Here is an 11940-nt window from a genome sequence, read left to right as displayed (position 1 = left end):
GATAGGGGTGGAGCTAATCCATCCCTTTCCTCCCCGGCTCTCGTCTTCGGCAAGCTCCGGAAAAAGGTCGGCTCTTTCCGCCGGTGGAACTCGGAACTCCGCGCCAGCCAGCGCGCGCCGCTACCGCCCGCTTTTGAGGGCAGAGACGGTTCTGCGCGTGCGCTCGCGACCCCTCCCGCCTCCGTTTCTTCTCCCTCGTCCCTCACTCTCCTCCTCGGCTGGACTGGTGCTCCCCCAACTTGGGGGGTGAGGGTCAGGGTGGCGCTCGAAGTATTGGTGCCAAGTGCTGGGGAGAAGTACGGCTTAGGAAGTAGGCGGGACTAAACAGGAGCCTCTCTCCCCCCTTTCTCCTCCCCGGAGGGTCTCCCAGCGCGTGCCGCCTCCGAACTCCCGCGTACCTAGACAAGCCTGTTGCCCGCTGTTCCCCACCTCCTCAACGGCCTCGAGCTCGGCGCCCGGGTTCGCGCCGACGCGGGCACGCGCCCGGCTCGCTAAGCGCTTCGGGCGCACGCGCTGATTGAGGCTCTCGGGTGGGGCGGGCAGATATCCCCCCAGAGGGGGTCGGGTTGAATACGCTGGAGCTCCTACCCCCTCGGCCCCGGAGGTGATTCCCTGCCCGGGCCCCCCGGGGCCTTGCCGAGGTGGGAAGTGGGGGAGGCGCGGCGGCGGCGGCGGCGGATACGTGGAGAGCGGGGGAAGAACGCGGCGGCTGAGGAGGAGGAGGAAGAGGGGAAAAAGAAAAGGTCCCTCTTCCTCTTGACAGACCCCCGAGGCGTCCCGGACGCGGATCCCAGAGCCCGGAGGCTGCCGAAGCGAAAGGGACCGCAGGGGAGGGGTGAGGTGAGTCTGGGGGAGGGGAGGGAGGAAGGGAAGAGACTGGAGGTAGGGGAAGGGGGGGAAGGAAATCAAGGGGGCGGAGGGGAGAAGCTGGTTGAGCGACCCAGGTGGGGGAGGGGCCAGGAGTGGTTGGGGGGGGCGGGGGAAATGGGAACCTGGGGATGCAGACCGTGAGAGGACGAGAGAGGCTCATGCAGGAGGTGATGGCGATGGGGGCGGGTGGGGGGGGGAGGAGGAGGAGACGGTTAGGGGCTGTCCGAGAGGTTTCCAAGGGGGCACAGGGCAGAGAAACAATAGAGTAAAAGGGGGACTTGGTGGCTTGGAAAGCCAGTGGAGTAGGTAGTAATAGTAATAATGTAGTGTAAGAAAGAGGGGAACAACTAGGGAAATGGGAAAGCCATTGGGCTATAGTGCATATGGAAGGTAACAGGGCATGGGTGAGATGAGTTGGAGGTATCTAAGGAAATAGCATTTTAAACTAGAGGAAAGGAGAGAAGAGGGGGACCCGAGGTATGGGGGAAAAAAGAATAAATGACGGAGAGCAAAGATGTAAAAGTGTATTAAAGAAGAGGTGAGACGAGTTGGTGAAGAAAGGGTATAGGTGGTCTGTTCCTTTTTTTTTTTTTCAGGATGATTGAATTTATTTGGAATCCAGATCCTTTTCAGGCCTTGCCTCTGCTGTGGGGAACTCTTTTTTTTTTTTTTTGGTTATTTGGTGACTATTTATTGTTCATTCTGATAACATATGCATAACATTTGTTTCCCCCTCTGCTCAATAATTACTACTATATGTAAATTACTTGTGGCTAGTGAGCAGGAGAAGAGCATTACTGATAGACATTTGGCTTTGAGTTGAGTCAGTTGCAATCCAGTAATCTGTGGCTTTGGTGAAAGATAGGAGTTTGTTTCCTTTGTTATATTTGTTTTAGCTACCACCCCCTTGGAACTATATTAGGCAGCTCTGATAAAAAGCTAAACTGGTTCATTTTTTAAAAATTATATATTCTCACATTTAGCAATTGCCCATTTGTTTTATATGCAAAATTGGTTGACTTCATGATAGTAATCCCACTTCTGTGGATTGTTTCTTGATGGTGATGCTTCTATCTACCCTCCTTTTTGAGAATAGTTTGAAAAGATTATGGGAAAACAATTTTGGTATTTAAAAAAAAGGCCTCTTACAGTCTAGATTGAATGATTAACTTTGTTTCTTGAAATGCTGCCTCTGCTCAGATCTTCACAAATCCAATTTAAAGCTTTTCTTCTATAAGGTTTGCTTACTTAAGATTATTGGGAGACTATAAGTTTATAGATTAGGGACCAAGCTAGTGGCATTAAGCTACTTTTCAACTGTCCTAAAGTCCATTTTTTGTGGGCATTTAGTGTTCTAAACTATCTCATTCCTTGGCATGTTGTGAAAAGTGAATCCATTTGAGAATTGAGAATTTGATTTGCAGTGGGTTCATTAATGACAGTACAGACTTGCCTGTTACTAAATCTTGATTGCTTGCTTGGTTTCTTATTTTCCTACCTAGACTCTAACAAAGTTGCAATAGTAAATAAAGTGAACTGGTGGAAACTCAAGTCAGGTGAAATACTGATTCTGGACAAGTTACTGAGGGGTTATCCTGCTTTTTGTTGTTTGAGAGCATTTCTGAGGTCCCAGGTTTTGGGGGGTTTTTTTGCCTATATTTGTGATTTTTTGGTACGCCTTAAAATTTTTTTTTATTGATTCCTTTTGTTTTTACATGAGCTTCATTTCCAAATATATCCTTCTTCCTCCCTTATCTTTCAAGACATCCTTTATAACAAAGAATTAAAAAAAGGAAAAAGTCAGTTAAGCAGAACTAACACATCATCCAAGTCTGTAGCATATGAAGTGTTCAGCATTACTAATTGGTCCCTACCTTTGTATAGAAGGGAGGGAGGTATATTTTCTCATCCCTGCTTTCTAGGGCAACCCTACATAGGATTTCATTGGTGTTGGGAGATCCTTGGGGTAGCATCATACCAATTTATATCATAAACTGTTCTGCAACTTGCAGTCCTAGAAAGTTGTTTGGGACATTGAGAGGTTAAGAGACTTGACTATAAACACAGAGCTGGTATGGCAGAGGTGGGACTGGAGCCCCAGGTCTTCCTGACTTCTGAGGCCAACTCTACCTACCAGTTCGCTTTGCCTCTGTTAGATACATCTATTGCTTTGTTAGCCTTGTGTTGAAGGATGCAGTATATGTGATACTCTTCAGTGTATGTGGGGCCAAAACCTCAGAAAACCAGAGAAAATCCACAGAGTGTCCCAGTCTTCATGGTATTTTTTAACTTTATATTTGGTATTATATTTGGAATCAGGAAGATTCATCTTCAGTATTTCAAATCTGGCCTTAGATACTATCACTTAACTCTGCCTCAGTTTTTTCATCTGTAAAATGAACTGAAGAAAAAAAATGGCAAACCACTCCAGTATCTTTGTCAAGAAAACCTCAAAATGGGGTCACAAAGAGTCAAACATGACTGAAACAACCCAACAATAACAATATTCACCCTAAATGTAAGTAGTAACTTCTTGGAAATTGTGAAGGAAAGAGATGGTCAGAGTAGAGCAAACAGCTGGGACCTGAGGAAATAGCTGTAGGTGATGGGACAAAAAGACTTGGGAATGGAAGGGTGATCTTAATGGATCAGAAAGCTGCCAATTCTGATGGACAAGAGAGGCACACACTTAACATCTCTGCGTTGGCTGCTTATGATATTCTGCTGGAAGCAAGCACTACCTTAAACAGAGCTGGATCATTCTGTAGGAGCCATTTTACTTCAAGAGCATAAAGATCACCTGTTCTTATGCTATTCCACAGAAAGAAGTCCGGTAGCTTCTGCGGTTATCAAGGGATGAACAAGAGGACAACTGGAGATTTGGTTTCTCTCCATCCCGGGGCACTGATTTTACCTTTAAAAGGGTCCATCCCTCCTTTGCAGCTCCTATTGGATAGCTTCTAGCTGCTATCTTGAGGGTGTTTAATGAAATTTCATGCTTCCTGGTTTTACTCTTACATTCTGACTACCCAGATAGCAAATTAGGGTCCTGGAGGAGGTACTACACCTATGAGTGATGCGATTTACAAACTTGTTTTCCATTTAATGTTTTGGCCACAGTTTATGATTATCATGCTTATTCACTTTTAGGTATGAATTTTATTATGAAAGCACACTGGACTTGGAGTCAAGAGGTGTGAATCTTTCTGATACTCGTATAACTCTGGGAAGTTACTTTTCTGAGCTTCAGTTTCCTCATCTATAAAATGTGGATAATTCTATCTCTGGTACCTATTTCACAGGATTATTGTGAGGTTAAAATGAAATAATTTATGAACGTACATTTCAAACCTTAAGTTGCAATATAAATGTTGATGTGTGCATATGTGTGTATGGAATAGCATTTTTTAGGCAGGATGTATCACTAGATAATCTTCAACTCAAATCCTGACAGTAAGAACTCAGAAACTACTAGCAGCAGCACTGTCTTTATTCAAGTGCTGTTTTAATAATGACTACCACATTTGTATAGCAACTTAAGATTTGCAAAGCACTTTCCATATATTATCTCATATAGAATATAAGGTATCATGGTATCGTTGGTTAGAAAGCTGGCATTGAAGCCAGGAAGACATAGGTTCAAGTACTGACTCTGACATATACTGCCCCTGTGATTCTGGATAATTCTCTGAACCTCTCAGTGCTCTAGGCAACTCTCTAAGACTAAATTGCAGGGAAGGTACCAGCCTCTTTTGATAGAGTTTACTTGTGCAAGAGTTCACTATGCCAATTAAATCACAGGTCTGGTCCCTAGCCATGTATATGAGTATGCCATCTGGCAAAGGTTAAATTTCATTTTGACTTGTCTTCTTATTAATCAGTTGAAAAATTCAGCTGGAGCAAGGGATGGAAGTTTCTATTAAATATGTTGTCTCAGCTCTGAGGTCTCACTTCACACCCAGCAAACTGGCAAATATGTTAAAAGATGTTAATAGCCAATGTTGGAGGAATTGTGGAAAGATGGACACGCTAATGTATTGTTGGTGAACTGGTTCAGCCATTCAGGAAAGCAATATAGAATTACGCAGTGAGTGTGTCTAAAATATTTTTATCTTTTGGCCCAGAGATTACACTGTCAAGGAGGTCAATTACAAAAAGAAAAGTCCCACATGCACCAATATATTCATAAGCAGAACTTTTTGTAATAGCAAAGAGCAGGAAACAAAGTAAATCCCCATTGTTTGGAGAATGGCTAAACAAGTTTTGGTATGTGAATGTAATAGGATTTTGCTGGCCTGTAAATACTGAAGAATATGAATTCGGAAGCATGACAAGACTTATATGAACTGAAGTGTATTAAAGTAAGCAAAACCAGGAAAAAAATACAACGTAAAGGAAAAGAACAGCGGTGGCAGCATAATCGAAATGGTGCTTTGAAGTTTTGGTGATAGAGCTGGCCCCAAAGAAAAGGTATCCAAGGGCACCTATGGTACTATGTGTGTGGAATATGGCAAATAATATCAGACTTTTTTGATATGTTAGTTTGTAGAACTCCTTTAAATTCTTTTTATAAGGAATGGTTCCTTGGGATACATTAGGAAATGTAGATAACGTAAAAACAAAAGATAGAAACAAGTATTTTAATAAATATGCTGTCTTTACATGTGTGCAGTGTGGAAGATACTGTTTATTGCATATTGAGCTTTTCAGCCACACCTGTAAACATAATCATCTTAACAAAATTTTCTGTGTGTATGCATATATATATATATATATATACACACACACACACACATATATATGTATATATATATATATTTGAAAATTGCATTGTCAGTGTGGAGCAATCTGTGCCAGTTATCTGCCTTTGAGGAAATTCAGAGTATTTTATCATTTTTCACTTGAAAAAATTCATTTGTTTGCTGGCTACTTTTTCTTATGTTCTAGGCTTCTAACTGTGGGAAGAATAGGAAGGGAATTTGGAGGATGTTAACTTGGTCTGTACGATGCCAGTAAGTCATTGCTGAAATCATTGTTTGGTCCTGTCATCTGTATAGCTAAAATGAGTTATCACACATTGGCAAGCATGAAACATGCTGAAATATACTGTCACTGCAGAGTGACAAAAAATGGTCTCAAGTTGTGCCTGGTCTCCTACTTCATTTTTTCCAAATGCTATAAAAATAATTGTCTTCATTATTGTGATAAATATAAAGACTTCCCAACATGTCTTCCACATTTTACAGTGTTTCTCTTGCCTCAGGGGTGTCCTAAAGTTGCTCTGAGGTTTTTAGTTGGGATCTCACAGAGTAGATTTTGGAACCTTCCCAGTTATCCTAGTGAAATTATCTTTGAATTTTCCCTTACTTTGAGGCAGTGTGATCCCTTAAAGACAGATTGGTTCTGAAATACCCATTAAGATTCTAACCAGTTTTCTGGATTCCTAGGATTGACTTTAGGCAGTATGTCCTCCTAGATGACTAGAGAATTAGAATTCATTTGATTCTGACACAAATCCCTGATATGATGCAACTATCTGTGGGTTTGTGGGTGTAGCTTGGGTACCCAGTGACCTAAATTAACCAGTTAATTTAGACTGTTAACCACTTTCTAGCTGACCATACTACTCATTTTAACAAGGTTAGTCGAGAAGTGTCTGTTGTCTGCAGAGCCAGGCGAGCCACTTTATTGGAACAGAACCTTAAATAGTAGCCTTGCGTTATTGGGAAAGGGAAGGATGTGGTTTGGGGAAGCTTGAATATAGAAGAATGATTATGAGAATGATTTAATTATAAGTATATGATTTTAAAGGACATAACCTAATCTTTGACCAGTAATACTTGTGGTAAGGAGCATATGAGTTAATTATGGAATGGATCAGGGTAGATAGGTGAATATATTATTTCCCTTTTGACTTGAAGATGCTGCTATTATTTACTATAGGATGTGTCTGAAAAGACCAATTTATAAAACCTATATTTTCTGTCCAAATACATATAGTCTACTTGGTAATGTCAATTTTTGTTGTTTTCAAGCTCTAGCTCAGGTGCTTTTACAGTGTTCTTCCTTAAATTATCCACATAATTCCTGATTCCAACACATCAGAGTAGTTAGCCCACTGCTGTTTTCTTACTTCTCTACTACTGTGTTATATTGATTTTGATTGTGTATAATTGCTTTATTCAAATATTTCTGTTCTATCCAGTCACCCTCTTTCAGCTCTTGAGCATATTGCCTTATTAACCTCTAGTCTCCTTTCTTCACGTGGCAAGCTTTTTGCTAGGTTAGTTGCAACAAGACCTTTGCTATGAGATGGGACCTCTTTCTTAAAAGCTCTATCTTAATATGTCTCATAGAACTTTCTTAAAAGTTCTATGCAACTGAAAGACCCTTGTCTCATAACCGAATCATTCCTTTGATTTTCTTAAGGTTTAGTGACTTGTATCTACTAGTTTGTCGAATACCTACCCAGGTTTTGTGTTGCTGTTTTTTTAGTTCCCTACTGCTGTGATACTATTTCTAAGTTGGCAGTATGAGGTCTGCTGGATTCACAATAACATGTGGCTTTTGTTTGTAGTCGGAGAGCCTATAAAATGCTGATACTGCAAATCTTATCTAACGTGATGTACCATGTGTTAGTGTTCTCAGAACACAGAAAACACAATCTGTAATTGCTGAATGTCGCCTTGCCCGTAGGAAGTGGCTAGGTGGCACAGAGGATAGAGCACTGCCTGAAGTCTGGAAGACCTAAGTTCAAATTTGGCGTCAGACACTTAATAGCAGTGTGACCCTGGGCAGGTCACTTCATTTCTGTTTGCCTTAATCCATTGGAGAAGGAAATGGCAAACCATTCCAGTAACTTTGCCAGGAATGGTCCACAGGGCCACCAAGAATTGGACACGATGACAACAAAAATAGGGCCTTGCCCATAGGATACTTTGGGAGGCTTCAAGTCCACATAAATAGAAAAGGCCCTTAAAGGGTTATTTGATACTAGAATCGTGTTTCCTTGGAATTTCAAGTCTTACTGTTTAGAAAGTTAAGCAGAATTAGATTAAATTCCTGATTTACTCCATCGGTGACAGAAGGTGGAATTGGGGAGACAACCCAAACATAATTGAGTTGGCCAACTGCTCCATCGTGAAATAACATTAGGGTGATCAGTTTCTCCTTGGCTCTCAAAATATGCTCAGTATTAATGGCGTATTTACATTTTGCTTCCATGGACCGCATTATTCTGGCATTTAATTAAAAAAAGGCTTGAGCTACATACAGCCAGGATCCATCTTTCAGAGCTGTAATTAATGTTGTTGCTGGGCAGTTGATACAAGGATTCTTTACCCATATTTAATAGCAGTGGAAAGAGAAGATGGAATCAAAATTTCTTTTTCTTTGAATTCTGTTAATGTTGACAGTATGCTATCAAATGATATGCCTAAAACAAGAAAATAGAAAGCCGTATTAAAAAGGTTAGTTTGTCTTTTTTCAAATGCCATTCGTTCCAAGTTAGAAGTGTCTAGATTATTGGTGTCATATAGCTGAAAGAATTAGATCTTTTCTGTTTTGCCTTCATAAGAAAGTATTTTTCTATAAATACCACAATCTCTTTTTTAGAAAACTTTATTGTGGAAGTCTACTTCCTATATTTAACATGACGTGTTAAACATATATGTGCGTACATGCATGTGTGTGTGTGTATTATGTCACATAATTCTTGTGTCTTATATTCTGCTCATTGTACCTTGACTCTCCTGGGTTGATCAACTGAAGAGGATGGATGAGACCAAAATAAAGAGAATCATGGAATCTCACCCACTCTCCCTTCAGAGAATTGCACCCAGACCATGTGTCCTACTTTTAGACAGACCCACACATTTCACTATGAACTAAAATATGAGGCAGCAGCTTTAAGCAGAAGACTTTGGAGAAAACTTTAAAAGTATAGACTAGTATAGTTATTTGACTAGAAATGGCAACAATAGCATACTGATGTGGAACAATTAGAAATGAATCCCTTAATGAGAAAAAGTGATGTAAAATTCCATTACAGATAGAATGTCACGCACTGACAAAAATCAGTAAACAACATATAGCAACTTGGGGCCTCCAGAATTGCCCTAAGTTCAAGGTACTTGTTGGGTCTTCAGTCTTGAAAAAACCATGGTTTATGATTCCCCCTACCTAAGTGCTTCCTTTTTCTTCAGTCCATCAGAGGACACAATTAGTTCAGAACAAAAGCATTGAAAAAGCACAGAGAAAAAATTCAAAATAGTACAGCCCCACATAAACCTAGGGCATATTTTCCCACAGAAATATCCATCATAGTATGTGGGATGGGGACTATAGGCACGGCAGCCTAGCTGAAACAGAAAGGCAGTCTGAGGGAGCTAAACTACTGAGTTTGTGGAAAGCAGCATGAGACAGCCAAGTCAAGCCTGCCAATAGTTCCAAATTGCAGTTGAGCCTATTCTTAAACAGGAATCCTATCTATAACATTCCCAAGTGGCTATAGCCTCCAAGGATGGGAAGTCTTGTGCTTCCTGAGGTACTCCATTCCGTTCTGTTAGAAAGAGTGAGAGAGCCAAAGTTTTCCTTTCTGAAACTTCTCTTATTGCTTCTACCTATGTTCTCCATAACCAAAAAAAAAAAACAAACTAACCTTTCTTCAACATAAAAGTCCCTCAAATAAAGACAGATATGTCCCTACTGTCTTCACTTTTCCAAGCTTTTCCATCGGTGGAATGCCACTTCCTGTGGGCAATCCTTATTTGGCGTGGTCTCCAGTCCTTTCACCAAGCTGGTTGCCTTTCTCTGGACATACTTCAGTTTGTCCATATTCTTCTTGATATGAGGCTCCTAGACGTGAACATCATACTCCTGGTGCAGTCGAGAGTGGGACTATAATTTTCTTTGTTCTGAACTCTATGCATCTATTTAGGCAATTGAAAATAAAGGTGAAGGGGAAGATGAGAAGAGGGATGAAAAATGAAAATGAGAGGGAGGAGTTATATATAAACATACATGTGAATATAGGAATATGCATATATAAGTACATACATATGTATATACTTTATAACAGCTTTGGTCTCCACCCAGTCATAATGCTCAATCTTGGCCATGGGGTACTTTGTCTAGCATTTTTTGGCTGAAAATAGTGGCTGAGGTTGTTGGCCTACCCTTACCAAGAAGAGTTTTTAGCCACTGGACCCTCACAGACTAAAGCTAACATATTTTATCTGGCCCTAAAGGGATGAGCCCAAAAGCTAGTGATAGGAAGATAACCTAGCAGCCATAAAGAACAACACAGCTATGCCATGCCCAGCAGTTACCAGAGGACCTCTAGGGACCAGCAAAGCAGTTTGCCTGAAGACACCAAGGAAATAGCAGAACATGCCAACAGAGAAAACATTCCCATCAATTGTTTCAAGACCAGGAACCAGCAGAGATACCAAAAGACCAGTAGAGCAGAGACTGTGTACACAGCCGTCACCAAAGGACTAATGGAATAATGTGCCCAGCAGAGATGTGGCACACTGAAGAGTGAGCAGCCCCAGTGAAAACAGTACAATGACATCACCAGAAAAAAATCAATGGTCCTATAGCACGAAAGGTGCCTCTTCCCACAAGTGTTCTGGCCACATGGGAATGAAGCTGTTTATTAAGTACATACAATGTGTAAAGCACTATGTTAAATGCTAGAGTTACAAATAGAAAAATAGCACTATTCCTGCTCTCAAGGAGCTCACATTCTAATGGGAAGACAATGTGTATGGGAAATTTCAGCTGCAAATAAAATGGACAGGTACCATAGTTTTTAGAGTACAGTAGCAAAACAGGTGGTAATGGTTCGTTCTTTAGTGCCCTTTCCACTGATAAAGTCCTATCATTTTCTGATATCGAACCACTTGACACTAGGTTACTTACATTGCTATTCAAAGCTCTTAGCTTCAAATTCTTGGGCTGTTTACATCTGGGCCCTAGAGCAGATATCAAGAAGGTGGTGGTGGTAGCAGCTCTTTTTTGGTGGCTGAAAATTGGAAATTGAGAGGATGCCCACCAGTTGGGGAATGGCTAAACAAACTATGGTATATGATTGTGATGGAATATTATTGTGCTACAAGAAATGATAATTAGGATAATTTCAAAAAAATCTGGAAAGACTTAAGTGAACTGATTTAAAGTGTGTAAAACCACGAAAATGTTGTATACATTAATATTGTGTGATGAAGAAATGTGAATGACTTGGCTATTCTCAGCAATACAATGATCCAGAACAATTCCAAAGGACAAACGATGAAGCATACTATCCGCCTCCAGAGAAAGAACTGATATTATCTGAATACATTCTGAAGCATGCTATTTTTCACTTTCTTTCGTTCTTTTTTTATTTGAATATTTTTTGTACAAAATGACTAATATGGAAATGTTTTACATGATAGCGCATGTATAAATTACATCAGATTGCTCTCTGTCTCAGGGAGGGATTGAATTTGTAACTCAAAATTAAAAAAAAGTTTAAAAATTGTATTAACTTGTAATGGGGGAAATAAAATATTATATTAATAATTAAAAAAATAATAGACTTGACTGGATGACTGACCTCTAAGTTCTTTGTGAGATTTTTTTTTCTCTCTGGCCTGCTTTTTTGTATTTTCCATGGAATGTCTTTCTATTTTTGCTCTGTGCATGTTTTAGTGGTCCCTACCCCCCATGTTTGGCGTCACTATTCCTAACCAACCCTTCTTTCCAATGATTCTTAAATTATCCCTCTTTTTCCTGGAGAATTTAGATAGGACATAGGATCGTAGGTTTAGAGCTAGAGGTCATCTACTCTAACTCCCTAATTTTACAGATGAGGAAATCTTACTGTTCTCTTTAAACATTAGAAGGGATGTCATATGGAGTATGGGTTAACCTGAAGTAGAAATTAGAAGGAATTAGTGGAAATTATAGATGGATTTTTTTGGTCAGCATAAAGAAAAACTTTCTAACATTTTTGAGTTCTCAACTACTGGACTGCTTTATCTGGTAAAACAGAGGCTGAATGACTTTTTTAGGGATGTTATCAGT

General features: G+C 40.4%; 1 protein-coding gene across 2 annotated transcripts in view; it reads left to right on the top strand.

Moving 5' to 3' along the window:
* The first annotated feature begins 468 nt into the window (after positions 1 to 468).
* Positions 469 to 11940, top strand: part of SPATS2 (spermatogenesis associated serine rich 2) — a 146970-nt gene continuing 135498 nt past the window's right edge. The window contains exon 1 of one of the 2 annotated variants that reach the window (XM_036761753.1): positions 469 to 840. The gene's annotated coding sequence lies outside the window, so the exon portion shown is untranslated. The remainder of the gene's footprint in view (positions 841 to 11940) is intronic. The other variant, XM_036761754.1, reaches the window with a different exon arrangement.

This window comes from Trichosurus vulpecula, chromosome 5 (genome assembly GCF_011100635.1).
Source record: "Trichosurus vulpecula isolate mTriVul1 chromosome 5, mTriVul1.pri, whole genome shotgun sequence".
NCBI classification, from domain to species: domain Eukaryota; kingdom Metazoa; phylum Chordata; class Mammalia; order Diprotodontia; family Phalangeridae; genus Trichosurus; species Trichosurus vulpecula.
Note: the sequence above shows the minus strand (reverse complement) of the source record. Positions and strands in the feature narration are given on the sequence as shown.